Source organism: Montipora foliosa, chromosome 7 (genome assembly GCF_036669935.1).
Source record: "Montipora foliosa isolate CH-2021 chromosome 7, ASM3666993v2, whole genome shotgun sequence".
Classification (NCBI taxonomy): Eukaryota; Metazoa; Cnidaria; class Anthozoa; order Scleractinia; family Acroporidae; genus Montipora; species Montipora foliosa.
This window is the reverse complement of record NC_090875.1, coordinates 30952110-30962109: the sequence shown is the minus strand read 5'-3', so window position 1 is coordinate 30962109 and position 10000 is coordinate 30952110.

The window sequence follows — 10000 nt, the reverse complement described above, 5'->3', positions numbered from 1 at the left end:
GTAGCCGGATTGTATCACTGCCCGTGAAACTAACGGTTATTGTTTTCTTATTAATTGCTTTTAAAGGTGTTTTTGAGATAGATGATATCATTTTGGGTACGACCATTTGCCCACGGCATCGAGATTGATTTGGAATCCGATGGAGATGTAATAATAAAAATCGCGCCCGCCCACATGAATGGGCATCACACATGGCAGCGAAAGGGGAGCACGGATTAACCCTTGCTCAGTCTCAAAAACTTCAAAAGCTTACTCAAGTACTGATTTCTGTGGCATCGCGTAAGTTCTAATCCCACTGTCGAATACAGTATTGCATGAATAGAACAACCGATATACATACATTCATTCATGCATAACTTTATTTGTCCTCGAATTTCAGTGGAGCTTACAAAGCTACTGTCTCCTGGATTATTTTCTGACATACATTTCAATGGATAATAATAATATTATTGGTAGTAGTATATAAATTTAATAATAACATGTATTATATAATATATACTTGGATTATGTATGCCAGTAATTTATATAACATTATTACATAAATATCATGATGATGATAATAACAATAATAATAATAATAATAATAATAATAATAGTAATGATAATAAAAATAATAATAATAATAATAATAATAATAATGATGATAATAATAATATATCTGTAACCCTATACCTACTTTTCTAATGACGACATATTGGTAAAATAAGAAATATATACACCCTCACAGCCGTGCAGCCACCTTGCGCCATTATTTTGTTTTTCTTGAAAATATATTTCAATCACATTTTCTGAATGAAACCTGCACCTAGTTTTTGAATAAATTGCGCTCTCTCTCTGAGCTTTAACGAACAATAAATCCTGGCTAATTTTCCAACCTACAAGACATACATGGTGTGATGGTCTGCGTGTTTGAGTACTCTATTGACCACAACCATGCTAATTCCGTTGTATGTGTCGAAAACACTGATGTATATACTATCCTGAAACTAGCGCGTGTGTGTTAAGGTGGCTCAAATCAGTTTCAACCATTTTTGAGGGAATGTCTCATTAGACAGACTAACTCTTTAACGCTGTTTCAGTGAACGGCAATGTTATGGTACCACATGAAACACAGGCCGATAATTGCTTAACAAGATGCACATGTTACTGTGACGTAATAAATTACCATGGCAACAAAAGAAGCATCTAAAAACGCCCTATATGTTGTGTTAAAGCACTTAGTATCGGAAAAACGAAATAAGGTGACCCCCATTTTTTATTACTGAAAAGCGATTAGCAGGCTAAGATTAAAGTCTTTGCAAAGTTTAAAAAAAATCTGGAGCGGATTCAGAACCACCTTAAAATTCCCAATTGTGAAGGTGGCTATGAATCTGCTGCAGATAATAGGCCATTTCCGAGTTGTCTGCCTCCTCTTCAAAGTGGGTCTAAGTGCCAAGTTTTTTTGATGGTAATTAGTTCTACTTTCATATCATATCATATATCTTTATTTACCCTCGGATTTTTAGAGTAGCTTGGTGTAGCTAATTTCTCCGAGCATTTACCCTCCCAACCATGATACATCACAGAAGACAGACCACAACACCGGGAACTACATGCCCTACTCTTTGCGACAAGTGTGCTGGTTCTTTTACGTCCCACAGGATTATGAACATTGAAGGGTTGTGAGACGGGACCTCCGGCTTATCGTCCGTATCCGAGAAGACTAGAGAATCTAACCATTTGCAGATGTAATTACAAAGGCAGCACTTTCTCATCAGTTATTTAAAGACCCTGAGTGTTGGTCCGGCCGGAGTTGAACTCACGACCTCCCACGTGACAGCCTGGTGCTCAACCAATTGAGCCACCGGTACATGCGCGGTATATGCGCGGTATATAGTAGTAACTTCGCTAGAACAGCAAGTCAAGCGCAAGTCAAGTTTTTGAGACTGAGCGAGGGTTAATCCGCGCTCCCCTTTCACTGCCATGTGTAATGCCCATTCATGTGGGCGGGCGCGATTTTTCTTATTACATCTCCATCGGATTCCAAATCAATCTCGATGCCGTGGGCAAATCGTCCTACCCAAAATGATATCATCTATCTCAAAAACACCTTTCAAAGCAATTAATAAGAAAACAATAACCGTTAGTTTCACGGGCAGTGATACAATCCGGCTGCGCTGATCAATGTACTCGTTTCAGGGACAACTGGGAAAGTGAGTACTCGCAGACTCGTACAACGATACATGATTACATGGTTTTCCATATCTTGCTTACTCGATTTTCGCAATCGGAACGATTGCTGAATACCCGTCCACAAAGTAGCGTTTACGTTTGCGATGCTAGCCGCAGTGCCGAGTGAATTGAGTAAAATGGCTGGTGCCACAGCACCGCCGCAGTGCCTTAGTCGACTTAAGGTTAAATTGAGCTGAGTAGACTGGCTAGTGCCGCAGTGCCACGGTGCTTGTCTCATGGATTAAAGAACGAGTTATATCCAACAACACGACTGCGGCAGCAGTGTTTTTAGGTCCATTTCTTGTGGGCGGGTCTTCTACTTTTGACATTAAGTCTGTAATAGGTAGTATCTGCGAATTTTGCAAAGTGATTTTCTGCTCAATATCTTAATTTAATTGATTTCAGTTAAAGCTTACCTGCACGTGCGAGCAAAAGCCTAGCCACTGTATCCATAGAAGAATCCGACACTTTATAACTTCTCAAGTGTGCCTTGGTGTCCTTATCACATTTTGCTATTGTTACGCATTGAACGTTTGCTGGATTATCAGAACTTGCGCCACAAATTCCCCCAACAAACTCAGAATAACCGCACGAAGCCATTGGTCTGTATGCTTTGTCCTAATCTCTTGCGTGACAGCTCTGGCGACACAATCACGGCACAACTCACGAAGGTCAAAAAGCGTTCGACTGGTTGACCGTTCGATGGTCGTTTGAGGAGTTAGAGGAAAATCCAACCAGCGCATACTTATATAAAGTGGGAGATACCTTTATTTGTTTGTTTTGCAGGTATGTTCAGAAAGTGAATTAAGGAAACTTGTTTGCGTAAAAATATGGAATGGAATGAATCTTACTAGTATGAAATTTTTAAGTCAGTTATTTTAATTACCGAATATGTCACTCTTTAATAAACCAAGACAGTTAAATTTCAATGACACGTTCCATTTTACCTACAGTAGTTCCAGTAAACCTAAAGTCTCGAATTGTTCAGTGAATAATCGAGATTAGCGTTCGTGATTTCAATATACCTCGCCTCCGCTTTGGTGGTCAAAAATCGACTTTTGTTGACAAACAGCATGTTGAAATTGGGCCTCAAAAATCCTCCGTTTCATTTACCCAAAAATTGTATTCAATTTAATTGCAGCAGAAACATTGGTTAGTCCGATGAATATCGTCTCCTTTGAGAAAGCCATGTACCAGGATGCTTTTTTGACGGTCAAATTTGGCACTCAGTAATCAATCTAAAAAGGTTAAGTTTTAAAATCTGGTCAAAAATTCCAGTTTTGGTATATTGTACCGTTAACAACGCTAGAAGGTGAATGAATTATTCTAGCTGTGCCATGTTGTTTTGATTTTCAAGTTTCAAAAATAACGATTCAAACAATCGACATTTTGGAGTCGTTTTCACTCGCTCACAAGACCCCATACCGAAAAAGTCGCCGTCCAGGTAAAATAATTATCGAAACAAACTAAAACATATTTTTCTAAAAATGGTTTCCGTATTCCTTTTTTGTGACAAAGTTTGGCAATTTTCGATTTTTTTTATCGTGCACAGTCTTGGGTGAAAATTGCTGAGAGGCACTCTTAATTTCACACAGTGTTTGTTTCATTTGTTAACCTTATTGTGGGGTTGAGAGTTTGCTTTGTAAATTTCTCCCCCTCATTTTACAGACTAACCCCAGCTTTTGTCTATGATTGTTCCTCAAATCACCATCCACACACACATAATTCCCTCCAAAGTACCTGCTGACTAGTGAATGTTTTAGTTAGTGGAGAGGAACCCCTTCTTGCAAGGAGGATTCTACTAACAACACCATTAGGGAAGCCACAAAGGTTGCTAGTGAAACTGCCGCTATTACTATTAAACAACCGCTTTCAACTTTAAAAACTAAATGGAGTTATAGACGGTAAACGAAGGTTACAATACCACAAGTACGTTTTTGGACATCGAGCACGTCATCCTTCTATTTTGCGATTTAAGAGATAGTAGGTGCGTCGGGGTTTAGTAATGCTTTGTCGCGTGTAGGAAACCAGTGCGTCCCTATGATTTGCTAGGTTTAGGTGGCTTCAAATTTGCGAACAGATTGAAGCTCTGACTAAAAAGTTCTTGGGTGACTTGTCCTTCCTGTAAGCGACAATAGGAGCATTAGGAAAGATACTCGTTCACGTTGATCATGGTGTTTCTGATAGGTTCGCTACGGAGAACGCTGTATTACATTTAAATGTTTTGTTCAGGGTCACCGCTCGATAGTGATAGTGTTGCTTCAACTCAGTGTTGTCACAAAAACGTCGTTGCATTACCCTTGCATTACATTACCCAAGTGTTTATTCTTCATTTGAATCTTAAAATTAATTTATTTGCAGATTACTTGTCCTCTTACTACGAAAGTCAAGCTCGACATCTCTATGCAATAAGCGCATTCAAAATTTCCTCGTATTACTTGATAAAAGTATTTGGTTTTCTTTTGCTTTTTTTTTTTTTTTTTTTTGAAAAAAGGGTTTTTCTGCTTATATCAGTGAAAAATACGTTTTCTCTCCCGTTCCCTTAATTCTTATGCATAATCTTCGCGGAAATTACATTCTGTTCCTCAATAAACCTGGAACAACCAGTTCTGGTCTTAGTTCTCTTTTTTCTTACGTATCAGCTAAGTTGCGGAATGCGCTACCTGATTTTATCCGTACCTATGAGTTTACTGGTTTTAAAAGAGAATCCAGGGCCGCATTTTCCAAGCGGCTTTTCTTTTTAATGAATATATCTTTAAATATTATGTATTTAGTAGGTATCTGTATATGCTATGTATTTTAGCTGTAAATGTAATGTCTCGAAGATATTAGCTCCTGTACTTATTCGGAAAAAGCTTATGACTGTATGTATTTTACCTTTAGGGGGCGCATGCGCACATTTTGCAATCTGCGACTCCAGTGCTTACCATATAACAGATAAAATGACTTTTCTCTTGAATATATAGGCCATCTAATTCTTACGCTCTATTGACAAGGGCGGTTTAGAGCTGTGAGTAGGCGTGGGATTTGTCACATATGGTTTAGGGGCCGACATATCTCTCCCTCAATGCCGTACCGGGAGGCAAGGTCGGTAGCAGAAAGCAGCGAAGGGCCAACTGCGTCCAAAAGCGATCGCACGGGCCGAAATCCCGGGATGACTCGTTTGGTACGACGCTCCAGCGCCTGTGTCTGGAGGTACTGCGTTTTTTTTTTCTTGTTCAAACAATCCGTTAGCGCATGCGCAAATGTTCTGGCTCCTCAATACCTAGCCTACCAAAAAAAATTAACATGCTTACCAAAACTGCACACTACAAAGTCCGGAACTGTGGTCCAGACCTCGCTCATAGAAATATTCCCATTGACCACCTGAAAGACAATTTTTAGGAGTAATTCTGGTAGTTCGTCGGTGAAAAATGTCAATGAAGCTGACAATACAAAATAAATATTTTAACATAAATGTAACTTTGATCTAGCACAGTCACGTTATTTTCTTTCAGTTCCCAATTTATGTGTACCAAACAAGCTGTCGTACTTTTAGCTTGTCATCAGGTTTTGCAACTCAGCTGTTGCTTGCAAACCGTACACTTCATTTTTTTTTTTTTTTTTTTTTTTTGTGGCAAACTTCGTGACAAATTCACCAGTCTGGTGATACTTTTTAAGACTTCTGTGGTTAGTTACGTCTTGTTCATAATCTGGATCAGTCAAGCGACGAAACAGAATCAACGAAGACATTTTTACTATTTCTTCCTAGAATGTATCTCGTTCTATGAGTCCATGAGGCGAAGCTGAATGAGCTTTAGACCCGTGGCCCTTGAGGGCGAAGGGTCTAATTGTTTTAGTACAACCCAACTAGTAGGACAGAAAAGGCAATAAGAAGGTTGACAAATGCAAGTTAAAGAGATATTTATTTGGGAATAAAACAAAAGAAAGCGTCATGCTTTTGGCTACTCGAGGACTATTGCTAATAGTCCTCTAGTGGCGTAGCAGGATTTGCAGGATTTGCATTAGTCCACTAGTTGGGAGATACTAAAGCCGTTTATCATCCAATTAAGTGATTTGAAACCCGAAAAAACAGCCCTGCTTGTTATTAAACAGCCCGTAATTGACATTAATAGTCGCGCCAGTTCCCCATTTCAGCAAATGGGCCATTTGCAGCTGGCGATCACATGGTACAAAAACCGCCATACTGGAGAGCAAATTGCGCACTGGGACATCTAAAATTAAACAAAGCAACTTAACCTAAATTTTTATTGGTTTAGATGTCCCAGTGGGCAATTTGAGTTCCAGTATGGTGGTTGGATCACAAGCTGCAAATGGCCCATTGGTGGAATATAAAAGGACTTTTGCGACACCTTTTATCACCCCTGATGTAGACACTAAACAGGTGTGTCCCAACGAACGCCACAAATAATTGGTTGATTGAGGGTTTTTTTGTTGTGGCGAGCTCTAACACACTTTTCAAATTTGAACAAACGTTTCGCAGCACTCGGTTCAGCCAATGCGGTCGATCTACAAAACGTCAAAAGAGGTTTTTTTAGCATTGTGTACTTACCCAAGTCTGGCCGTGTTGCTCTATCATACCCACTGAACAATAATGTCATAAAATCTTCTTTGCTCGATACTAGGGTCTAGACATTGCAATTGCTAGATGGAAATGGTCGCGCAACATAGATGCACACCTTAGAGCACTGGAAATTGCAAGCAATTATCACCAAAACCATTTGCACAGGGATTCCCTTGGAAAAAGACGCCAATATACAAAAAACACAAGTGAATAACGAATGAATGAATGGGGTAGTTTCTAAAGAAACTGTGGTGCTGCGTCGGTAGGGAAGTAGTAAACAAAATTTTGGTTTTATCAAAGGAGTTGATAATGTAAATTGGCCACCGTACAGAGATTCTAAAAGCTGACATTTCGAGCGTTAGCCCTTCGTCAGAGCGAATACTGAGTTACAAACATTTTCTCCTTGTGTTTTTTGACCCGTTAGGTTAAGTTGCTTTGTTTAATTTTAGATGACAATAAATAAATAAATATGGTAGCGATTGAAAAGCAGGCTTTAATGCTAATGTTGGTTATACCAACAAAAAAGGGCTGGAAGAAAAGGCTGGAATCATGACGCGTGCAGTGCAGTGGTATTTAAAGGCCAAGACCTTGGAACAATCCTCCCCGGGATTTTTTGCCGCTATCTTGAATTTCTGAAGCAGAGGAAGTTTAAGGAGAGGAAAAAGATGGTCATCAAGGGGGTACATTAAAAGCGAGAGAGGTGAGGGGAGAGGGGTAGGGGAGGGAGGAAAAAGTGATCTTCCGGTTGTAGGATACCTAGCTTTGATTGGTTGTGGACCCATTTCTGGAAACGCAGTGAAGCGCGTTTAGTTAAGGGGGGGGGTTCTCGTTTCATCAGCCTCTTCGATCCTCTCGTCACATTCCCTCGCAGCATCCATCCAACATGGTGGCTCGATAGAGTTCGGAAGGCTTCGATAAGACGCCTGCACTGCAGGCTATCAATATGACCACTCGTGTCACATACGAAGAACACGTCGCTCGGTTACAGGACGTAGTGGTCCAATTGATTCTACGAGTGTTTTAGTTCCCGGTAAACCCTTTTGTCCATCTAATAAATGTAGGATATTGCATGGCCACGCGGGGGTACGAATTTTATCTTCTAATGCTGATAGTATCTGTCTCGCGAGACCGCAGCGGTCACCAACCGCTAACACACACATATTGTGTAACATGAAACAAGACATGAAAGTTACAAAAAGCAAGTCATGATAGTGTCAGATTGAGGCATCAAAATCTTAACTTAGTAAATTATGTTACAGCACAAAATTATTATTATTAGGGGAATCTAGAGTTCTCAAATTTGCATACGGCTCGGCTCTAATTGTTCAATTAACCGAACGACGCGAAACGGACCGAACATCCTTGTCATCTTATTAGTTGTTTAAAACGAGGGACGCCACTCACAGGACTATAAAAGAAGCACCTTCAACGAACAGTTGGTCCAAATCTGCTGTCAACGATTAGAGCTCGCAACTGATGGAGGAATCCACTTTGTATTCCGAAACCGGTTTTGCAACCTGGTACAACGTTCTCTGCAGCGAACCTATCAGAAACACCATGATCTACGTAACGATGATGTAGTCGGAGCAATCCTTGCAGAAATGAGAGACAGCCAGGCACCACCATTAATCTCCCCAATTAAGCCCCCAGCCAAGCGGACCTTCGGCTCCGACTCAGAAGAAGAAATATCTTCCTCGCAGCCAGCACCAGCCTTCAAGCGTCCATAGCAGACCGAGAGTTTCAAGCAGACGCCCAAAAGCCTAAAAATCGCTAGCTGTCCTTACAGAATTCGCCGACAAGTAATCCTATCCTGTTGGTCTCCAGTAACAACCAAGGCCATTAGTAAGACCTGAAGAACAGTTCACTGCAGCGTTCAACAAAATCTGTCAAAAAGCAGAACAACAACTCCTCTAACTCCTCAGTGATCCGGCAACAAGAAAAGAACTCTAGTCTCAAGAAAAAGTTGGAGCAAATGTTCCCGGACCAAACCAGGCGAGGAAAGGCCGAAAGGAGAATCCAGTCAGCGACTAGCTGATCTCTATCCAGAACCAACCCCAGCCAGAGAGAAACGGTGGCTAGAAAAAAAAGAACTGAACACTATTAAGGATAAATTGAACGAAATCACAGCTCTACCTCATGAATGTATTTTCTTAGAAGGAAAATATAACAAAAGTTGCAACTTATCCAAACGTCTCTTTCACTGACCGACCAACCCTTCGCGACCCATAAGCAAAAATATAAAGCGACTCCTCAATCGCAAAGCAAATAAAACTCAGTACAAAAGAAATAATGATAGATTCTTCAAAAATCTATAGAATGTATCTCTTACTGAAAACGACAAAACTTTGCTCTAACAGGTCTTGAAATTTATTCCCACTCCCCCAAAACTGGTATCACACAAAAAAGATATTAAAAGAATCAACAACTTCACCAAAAACATGCGTTTGAAATATTACTTGGCTGACCGTGAAAGCAACTGTCACCCGTTCCATGCCAAATCTATATGGCAACCGCCACCACAACCTTCTGTGGCACTTGAAAGCTGCCTGAAACGCACTAAGCTACAAATTGCTTCCATTCCTTTAGTAATGCCAAAGACCATTATCCGGGCTACGCTTAAATAAAAGATGAACATTAAAAAAGCTGATAAGGGGACCACGACAGTCGTCATGGATACGCAAAACAAAATCCGAGAGGGCAACGGGAAAATCTTGGACACAAACATCTACACCCCTCTGCAAGATCCTACAGTATCCTTGACGGCCAAGAAAGTCAGAAACATAATCAATACACTTTATACAAACGACCATATGGACGCATTGACTTTCAAGTGGCTCAATCAAAGCCAAAAACCACCCAGAATACCGGAATTCTACACAATGACAAAAATACATAAACCAAACCCAGTCGGCAGACTAATATTAATTTTTCTGGCAGTGGTGGCCCTACAAAACATATTTCAAGCTTCATCGACTCGCTTTTACAACCTATTGCTATGAAACAAGAGTCATATATAATAAAAAACCACAGTCTTTGTCCACTTTATTGAAAACACACAACTTCCAGACCACACAATAATTGCTACACTCAATGTTTATTCACTGTACATCAACGTCCCGCAGGAAGAAGGGACGGACGTCATCTGCCAATATTATGAAGAACACTGTTAGTCAAATCAAGCCATCCCCACATCCACTCTTAGGGACCTCATGAAACTGATTCTTA